General features: G+C 33.4%; 1 non-coding gene across 1 annotated transcript; it reads right to left on the bottom strand.

Moving 5' to 3' along the window:
• Nucleotides 1–7,986: 7,986 nt before the first annotated feature.
• Nucleotides 7,987–8,093, bottom strand: LOC129300850 (small nucleolar RNA R71). The gene has a single exon (XR_008590840.1). It is a non-coding gene; the product is annotated as a small nucleolar RNA R71 (small nucleolar RNA).
• Nucleotides 8,094–8,563: the final 470 nt, after the last annotated feature.

The raw sequence follows: 8,563 nt of genomic DNA, 5'->3' as shown, positions 1-8,563 counted from the left end.
GTTTAGGACATAATCTTTTAAGCATAAGTCAATTACATGACAAAGGTTATGAGGTAATATTTAATATTGTATGCTGTATTATAAGAGATGTGGAAATAGGAAAAATCATTCTAGAAGGGAAAAGAGTTCAAAATATGTACTCTGTCAATCTTTATGATAATGATTTCTTAAACACAAAGTTTTTAATATCTATGAATGATGAGAGCTAACTGTGGCACAAAAGGTTAGCTCACATGAATATGAAGTAATTAGACAAGCTTGTTAAGAAGGATCTTGTCATCAGACTAACAAGGATAAAATTTAAAACTGACAAGTTATGTGATGCTTATATTGTGGGAAAGAAAGTCAAGACTACATTTCATAGCAAGAATGTGGTTTCCACATCAAAACCTCGTGGGTTGGTTTATATGGACTTAATTGGTCCTGTAAGGATTAAAAAGCCTAGGGGATAATCTCTGCACTTTTGTTATTATTGATTATTATTGTTGATAATCTCTAAATTTGCTCAAAAATTAAAAGTTCTAGTTCAAACATGAATGGTATCACATACATATTTTGGTAGTTGTTAGACCATTGGAACAATGTTTCTATCCATTGGAGCAATTTCTTGAGAGTGACTTATTGAATCATGAGTGAAATTGCTCTCAACTTGTTCTAGACATGTGTATGTGATAAATCACGTGTGAACCTTATGAATTCTCATGTGTGGTTTTGCATATGTGAATATGTACTCTATAACACTTGTCCTTAATGTTATCTAAAAATCACTCAAGTCAAACAAACCAAGTATGATTAAGGAGTTAATCTTAAAATCAACTTAGAAAACACACTATTTAAAACACTAAATAATCTACACAAGAAGAAAACACACATTTAAATTAAATATTTATTTTAGGAAAGTTTGAAGAATTACGGTATAGCGCACAAAAGAAAACTATACAAGTAAGGGCATTTAATTGATGTCATGGTAGCATTAATTTGCTATCATGACAACCCTTTCGGGCAAACTTCTAGGAGATGCCAATTCACCATTTAGCCTCTAATTGAAGTGATTTCAAATCTCACATGTCACTTCTAATGTGTATTAATAGTATTTTAAATTTTAAAAAGATTCAATGGTCGGATTAAAATTTGAACATGTTACAAATTTGACCATTTTTGCTGTCATGACAACACATCTAAACCAACTTCCAGAGTACACCATTTCATCATCTGACCTTTGATTAGAGTAATTCTAAAGCCCACTTATTACTTTTAAAGAGTATTACTAGTGTACTAAATTTTAAAAAGATCCAACGGATGGATTAAAATTCGTGCATGTCCCAACATCAATATTATTGCTGTCATAACAGCACCTCTGGACCAAATTTTAGAATGTGCTGTTTCTCCATCTAGTGTCCAATCGATGTGAATCTTGAGAAGTCAAAGCTAACTCACTTCCAGAGCCAGGCTAACATACTTTTCATATGAGGGCTACCTTGGCCTAGGCACTCAACCTCACACTCCATATGTCAGATTCCGTCCCCCACTAAGAGGTGCTGAACACTCAACCCACTAACTGCTTTAGTATACTCAGCCCACAATACAAAAGGCAACAGTGAGTACTGCCAGTGAGAAATAGAATATCACAAGACCACATCTTCCTATTGGTGAACTCTTATCGAGATCATGCCTCTTGCGCTTTTCTACCTTTCCTGAGTATTGAACACCTCAATACTCAAGGTAGTATAACACTCATAATTCATCCCTTAAGCGATTCCTTAACCTATGTAAGGTAGCAAACCTAGTTACACTTTCCTAAGTGCAACTCCTCATTTTTTATTATTACAATGCATGCTAAATAATCTTTTTTCTATAAGTAACATTATTATTAAATAGATAGTAAATATAGATGCATTATTATTAAAGCAATACCCCATAAACCCTTCTAAAGCACATTTTATTTGCATTCAATTGTTTAAAACATGTAATACATGTTAGATAATATTTTCTACTCAAAAATAGCTAAACAAAGCAATAAAAAATATAAATTCCCCTGTTACCTCAACCCTTTAGTACCAAAAGGGTTTCCCTTGTATAAAATAAGACTTGGCTTATTCCTTAACTTGTCAATAAGTTTCACCAACTATTCCTTACAACACATGAGTGATCCACATCACTTTTCATAGAAAATAGCATAAAAGAAGACTATAGCTCATACCATATAACTTGGGTCAATGATCTATAATCTATCCTAATGGTCTATCTATTAAACCAACTATTCTAATATTACCACTTAGCCACCAAAATCATTTATTAGCCACCATTAGGCCAATTTTCAAACCATACAATTTTTAATCAACCAAAAACCTTCACTCAGCATTATCAACTTTTACCATTAGCTCTTATAATGAAAACTAAAGCTTAATTTAAATTTTATTGGATTTAAATAGCACAATTATAACTAAATAAATAGGCTCAAACCATCAAGGAGCAAAACCTAATCTATTGGAGTTTAATTTGTGCCCAAAATTTCCTTTTTCATCCAGCTGACCACTTAAAACATTAGAGCACTATATAAAAGCTGAAAATAATCTCCTAAGGACACAAAGAAACTAAAGCTTACAAGAATCAAACCTTTAGGATCAAAATCTAAAATTCTCTCTCTTAAAACTCAAGAAAACCAAGAGGGAAGGAAGATGATTGAAGTAGGGAGTTTACCTATCATGTAGCCCAGCTCGCAACAGCCATAAAGCCTCCTAGATCCGAGTTCTAGCTTCCTTCTCTATCCCCTCTCTCCACCGTCTCTTATTCTCTTCATTTCTTGTTCATTTCTTTCTTTGTTCTTTGTTCTATTTTCATTTCTGCGTGCTTCTTATAAAAAATATTTAATTTAAAATAATTTAGGGAAGATTACAAGGAAGGCCCTAAATCTTTTTGTTATAACACAAAATCTCAGGTCAACTTTGATAATTTTTTTCATAGTTAAAAATAAAGTAAACCCAAACTTTTGCTTAGTAAAATTTGAACTCTCAACCTCTATCAAATTGTTCTTAATTTTAATTTAATTATAAATATTTTATTTTAAATTAAATCTAGGTCTTAACAATTTTGGGATGTTATATACTCAGTTCTATGTGCTAAAAACTCACGTACAAACTTTTAGCTCTCACGCATAGTTTAGCTCATATAAAACTATCATTAGTTCTGTGTGACAAATTTTGCATGAAACCACTATGCTCTCATGCGTGAAATTGCTTATAAAAAGTGAAGTTTAGATTTTTATGATAGAACTCATGTGGAACTTCTTTATACTCAAGCATGAAATAGCTAGCAGAAAGCCAAAGCCAATTCTTATGAATAAAACTCATTTGAAAGCAGAAAGCTATCACACATGAAATAACCATCTCTAGACTTAGTTCATTCAGGAGGACAAATCACGCGTTAATCACAACTTTACTCATACGTGAAATAGAAAGCAACAAGGCCCAAACTAGGCTAGGTATATTTCATGTATGGAAATAATGGACTTAAGCAAGATTATGCATGATCAAGAGATATAAAAATGTGAATCATAGATCATACACTTGAACAAAGTGAACTCAGCTTGAGATGACTTAAGACTCAATATGGCAATATGTGATTGTGTAACAAGTGACAAATCACGCATGGCTATCATTAGTCCTCACACGTGAAATAGCCTTTAACAAATTATAATGAAACACAATTGCTAAAACTTGCAAGAAATTAATGACTATCTCACATGATTTTGCATTCAAAAGCAACGTTTAAGGCATCACATAACACAAGTGACAAGTCATGCATGAATCACTTCATGACTTTTATGTGATCCATTAGTTAGTATAGCCCACACTGAATTCAGCCACAATGATTTTTAACACCCTAGAAAGATATCACTTATAAGCTTGAATATACTTATATGAGTCTTAATGCACATAAATAAGACATATGGTGCATTCATTTTAATGATTATGAAAAGTGATGAAGCTCTTAAAGTTTTCACATTGAATCTAAGAGAATTTAAATGACTTATTCTAAAGTTCTTTATCTTTTCTTAATTCTTCATGCTCTTGAGGTTTTGTCTTCATCTATGATTCTTTATATTTGTACACATAACAAAAAAATATGATCCAACAACCTCTCCCTTTTAATGATGACAAAGCCTTAAGACCAAGATTCTCAGTTCTATTTAATATAAAACTTCCCCTTAAATAGATATGGGAGAATGAGAATTAAAAGTGCATAATTAATAAACTTGCAATTAATAAATTAAACACTTGATCCATGATTCTATCCAATTTTCCATTTAAGTATAGCATCATGTCACTAAAGCCTTTAATATCATTCTTGAGATGCACCACTACTTGATTAAGCTTGCCTTCAATGCCATTAAGAATCTTATACAAGAAGGCATTTGACATATCACTCAGTGGAGTGGGCATCTGATAGAACACATTTGTTACCCACTTTTATTTGTCAATTAGGACCATTTTATTAATGATTTATCACCTTCAAGTGCACACATTGCATTAGATTTGGAACTTTGCCTAAGTTTCTAAGATCAGTGCACTAGGGACATTTTGGTCCAAAAAATGAACTTTTGAGAAAATGTACAAGAAAAATTGACAAAGTGCATTTTATGTCCAGTTGATGAATGGTGAAATTATATTTTTAAAATTCATTTTAGTTTGGGAGTAATTAAATAAAAAAGTCAACACTTTCTTAAGTGTCTTAGTTTGTCCTAGTTTTTGGTTTGCCTTTGTGTGAAAATTTTTATATAATTTTGTGCAGCCTGAAACTTGGTTAATTTAATAAATTCTCCCTTCTAATTATGAATTTAATTCTGGACATGAATTAGATTTTATTATATCATATGCTATTTAATTGAATTATGTGATTTATGTGACATAGGTGGCATGTGACTTGTGCATCAATTGGGCAATTGAGGTCAACACTCCTTGAGGACAATGGCTGATGGTTTGCACGTGAATTATGATTATTTTGAGGGATTAGATCAGCTAAAATGATGTGGATGACACATGGGAAATTAGGCACACATTGGAATCATCTACAAACCAATAGGAAGTTGCCACCTTGCAAGTGTGACAAGGCTCCCATTTACATTTTAATTTTTTTTTCCTTATTTTAATTAAGCTTCAGCTGATGGGAGACACCAAGGAGCACGCCATTTTAAGTCCCAAATGGGATCCAACACATATCTCATTCATCTTCCACATTCTCTCTCTCTTGTTCATAGTGTTCTTCATTTTCTCTCTTTTGTTCTTCATTTTCCAGCACCCTAACCTCCATTTTCAGCCACCAAACCTCCACAAAACTCATACCATTCTTCTCCTCTCTTCATTTTCGTTCCATCCCTTCCATTTTCACAAGGATTGAAGCTCATTTCCATCATTCAAGAGCTATGGAGTTTGGCCTTCACAAGCAATCACTAGGGTTCTTGAAGATGAAGATTGGCTAAGTTTCTTTGTGGAATCCTAGAGAGATGAAGATGGAGGATGAGTCTTGAGCTTCAAATTGGCTAAGTTCTTTTGTTTCTATCCTCTTCTCTTTTTACTAGATGGTTAGATTCCTTAATCTAGGGTCTAATCATCTTAGCTTATAAATTCTAATTTGAATTTGATGTTGATGTAAAGAGAGAGGATTGTTTCATTTAATTTCTTCCTTGGACAGCCATGACTGAATTTTGCCACTCTTTGTTTGGCACATAATCTTGTGTTTTTCAATTAGTGAATTTCTTGTGTTAATATTGCATAATCTTGTGGTGTTAATGCTTGTGTTGTTGAGTAGCTTGACATAATCTTGTGGTGTTAATGCTTGTGTTGTTGAGTAGCTTGACATAATCTTGTGGTTGCTCAATTTATGTGTTTGACCATGGCTGTTGAGAGAGGATTTTGAGTGAATCACTTGGCTAATGTCTTCACCAATTGGTTAATTGAACTAGGGACTTTAATCTAAGACCTAGGGAGGTTAGCTAATTAGGTTAATTGGCTTAGGATAATTTTCTTAAGTCATGACAGCTTTAGTCAAGAGGAAAGGGAAGCTAAACTTAGCCTAATCATGAGAAGATAATGAGTCCAAAATCAACTAATCTCTAGGGTTCCATTATTGTAAAAAGGGAAGTTCATTTCACTCACTTTCACTAGCATTTTAATTACTTGCATATTAGGTAATTAGTTTAGATAATTAGCTAGATAACTAAATTCCTACAAACTTTGGTTGATTTATTTCACTAGATAACTTTCAATTAGACTTAAAACCATTCCTTGGGAGATGACCTAGGGTTGGCCCTATATTGCATTAGGGTTAGCTTTAGTGTAATTTTGAGGATAAGCGACTAATTTCCTATCAAAATTTTGGCGCCGTTGCCGGGGAATGGTTTAAGTTTAATTCTAAGGTTGTTTAGTACTTAATTTATATTTTTAGTGTTCCTGGAAAATTTTTGAAAAATTATAAAAATTGTTTTTTGTGTTTTGTTTAGTGTTTTTTTGTGTGTTTTGAGTGTTTTTATTCTGTTTTGAAAAAGAAAAAAAAATTTAGTGCAATTTTCGTTGGTTTGGTGTAGAGCTGAAAATACTCTGTTTCTAGTGTCTCTGTCTGAAATTGAAAAATTAACTGGGAATGAGTCTGAGGGAATTTGAACGTGAAATTTATTTCATTGAAAGCTCTATATCCTAGCTTCACTTTAAAATTGGTTTGGTCAATTTTGGACGTGGGAAGTGTCCTGTGGAAATTTTACAATCTAACAAGGTCCAGGGAGCCATTACAGAGGATTCCCAAAACCCTGTTTCAACTTTGAGTTAGCATATCTTCCTCTTTGTGCGTTCAAATTGATTGATTCCAGTTTCATTTTTCTTATCGCTGTCATCTTTGTTTCTTGTGTTTAGGATTTTCTTCAATTTTTCCATTTTCCTATTTGAAAGTTTGTTAGAAGCTCTGAAGGTCTTCTGGACGAAATCCTGTTTCTCCAGACCTGAGGACCAACTTGTGAAAAATTCTGGGAACGATTGGGAAGGATTTTTAATCTAAAAGTTTTATATAATTTTCCTGTATATCTCTTGTGTTTCTCATAAAAGTTTCAGGGGAATTTATCATGTGGATTTGCTGATAGAAAATTCACAAGTTCACTGTCTCCAGAGAGCCTACTGTGCGAATTCCAGAATTGCCAAAGCTTCTTGATTGAGCATTTCTAACTCTCTTTCTACTTGTTTGGTGTTATTTTTTTTTTTTCATTTTGTTGCTATTGAGTTTAATAAAAAAAATAAAAAAAATTATTTCTCTTGCTTTTGTGTGTTTTGAATTGTTTCATGTTGATTTGCATTTTAGTTTAGTTTGTTCTTTGTTCTTAATTTTTTTGAGCTTGATTAGTGCATGACCCGAAGAAAACATACCTCTTTTGTTGAATTAGATCCAGAAATTGAAAGAACTATTTCTAGATTGAGAAGATCACAACCTATTCTTGATTCTCATTTGGTTTGTAATTCAACAATGGAAGGTATCTTAGGACATGAGCATGTGCATAATGAGGGCCATGGGAATGGGAATGAGAATTTGCATGATGATGGCCATGTTAATAATGAATTTGAAGGCTTGCATAACCCTAGAGAGGAGAGGAGCATTAGGCAATTAACTCAACCTAATTGGCATGATAATCCTTATGGCTTATATGTTCCTCCTACTAATGTTCAATTTGAAATTAAATCCTCCTTGATTAATGCATTGCCTAAATTTCATGGGTTACCAGGAGAGGATTGTCATAGGTTTTTGCATACTTTCCTATTGGTTTGTGATACTATGAAGCCTATGCATGTAAATGTTGATGATGTTCAAGCTAAGGCTTTTGTATTTTCTCTTGAAGGTTTAGCAAAGGAGTGGTATTTCAACTACCCTTCTTATGTGAAAGTGAGCACATGGGCCGAGCTAAGAAGACTCTTCTTAGATAAATTCTTTCCAAATTCCAAGGTCACCAATTTGAGAAAGCAAATCTATGGGGTCCAACAAGGAGAGGATGAGAGTCTCTATGAGTATTGGACTAGATTCCAAGGCCTTTTGGCTAAATGCCCACACCATCAAATTTCTAGTGAGAATTTAGTCCAATATTTCTATGAGGGCTTGATTCCAAGAGACAAAGTTAACATTGATGCCGCTAGTGGTGGATGCTTGATTGACCTCACTTCCTTAAAGGCTTGGGAACTAATTGACAAGATGGCTTCAAGTGGTGCTCAATACTCTACAAGGGAAAAGAGAAATGTGAATATGGTAGGTTCCTCAGTTCTTAATGATTCATATGTGGACTTGCTAGCTGCCAAGATTGGGAGAATGTTGGCTCCACAAATATCTCAAGTGAGCAATGTAAGTACTTCTCAAGCACTTGTCCCTTATTCTTGTACTTTTTGTGACTCACCTATGCATGTAGAAAGCAATTGTCCTATTAAGTTTGAACAAGTAAATGCTATCTACAATGGAAAACAATCCTATGGTGGGAGGCAAGGGCAAGGAGCTTATTCTAATACTTACAACCCTTCATGGAGAGACCATCCTAATT

The sequence above is a fragment of the Prosopis cineraria genome, unplaced genomic scaffold, assembly GCF_029017545.1.
Source record: "Prosopis cineraria cultivar Desert tree isolate PC_DT_omini unplaced genomic scaffold, ASM2901754v1 PC1775, whole genome shotgun sequence".
Lineage (NCBI taxonomy): Eukaryota > Viridiplantae > Streptophyta > Magnoliopsida > Fabales > Fabaceae > Prosopis > Prosopis cineraria.
The sequence above is the reverse complement of the archived record's forward strand: the minus strand, read 5'-3'. Positions and strand labels throughout refer to the sequence as shown.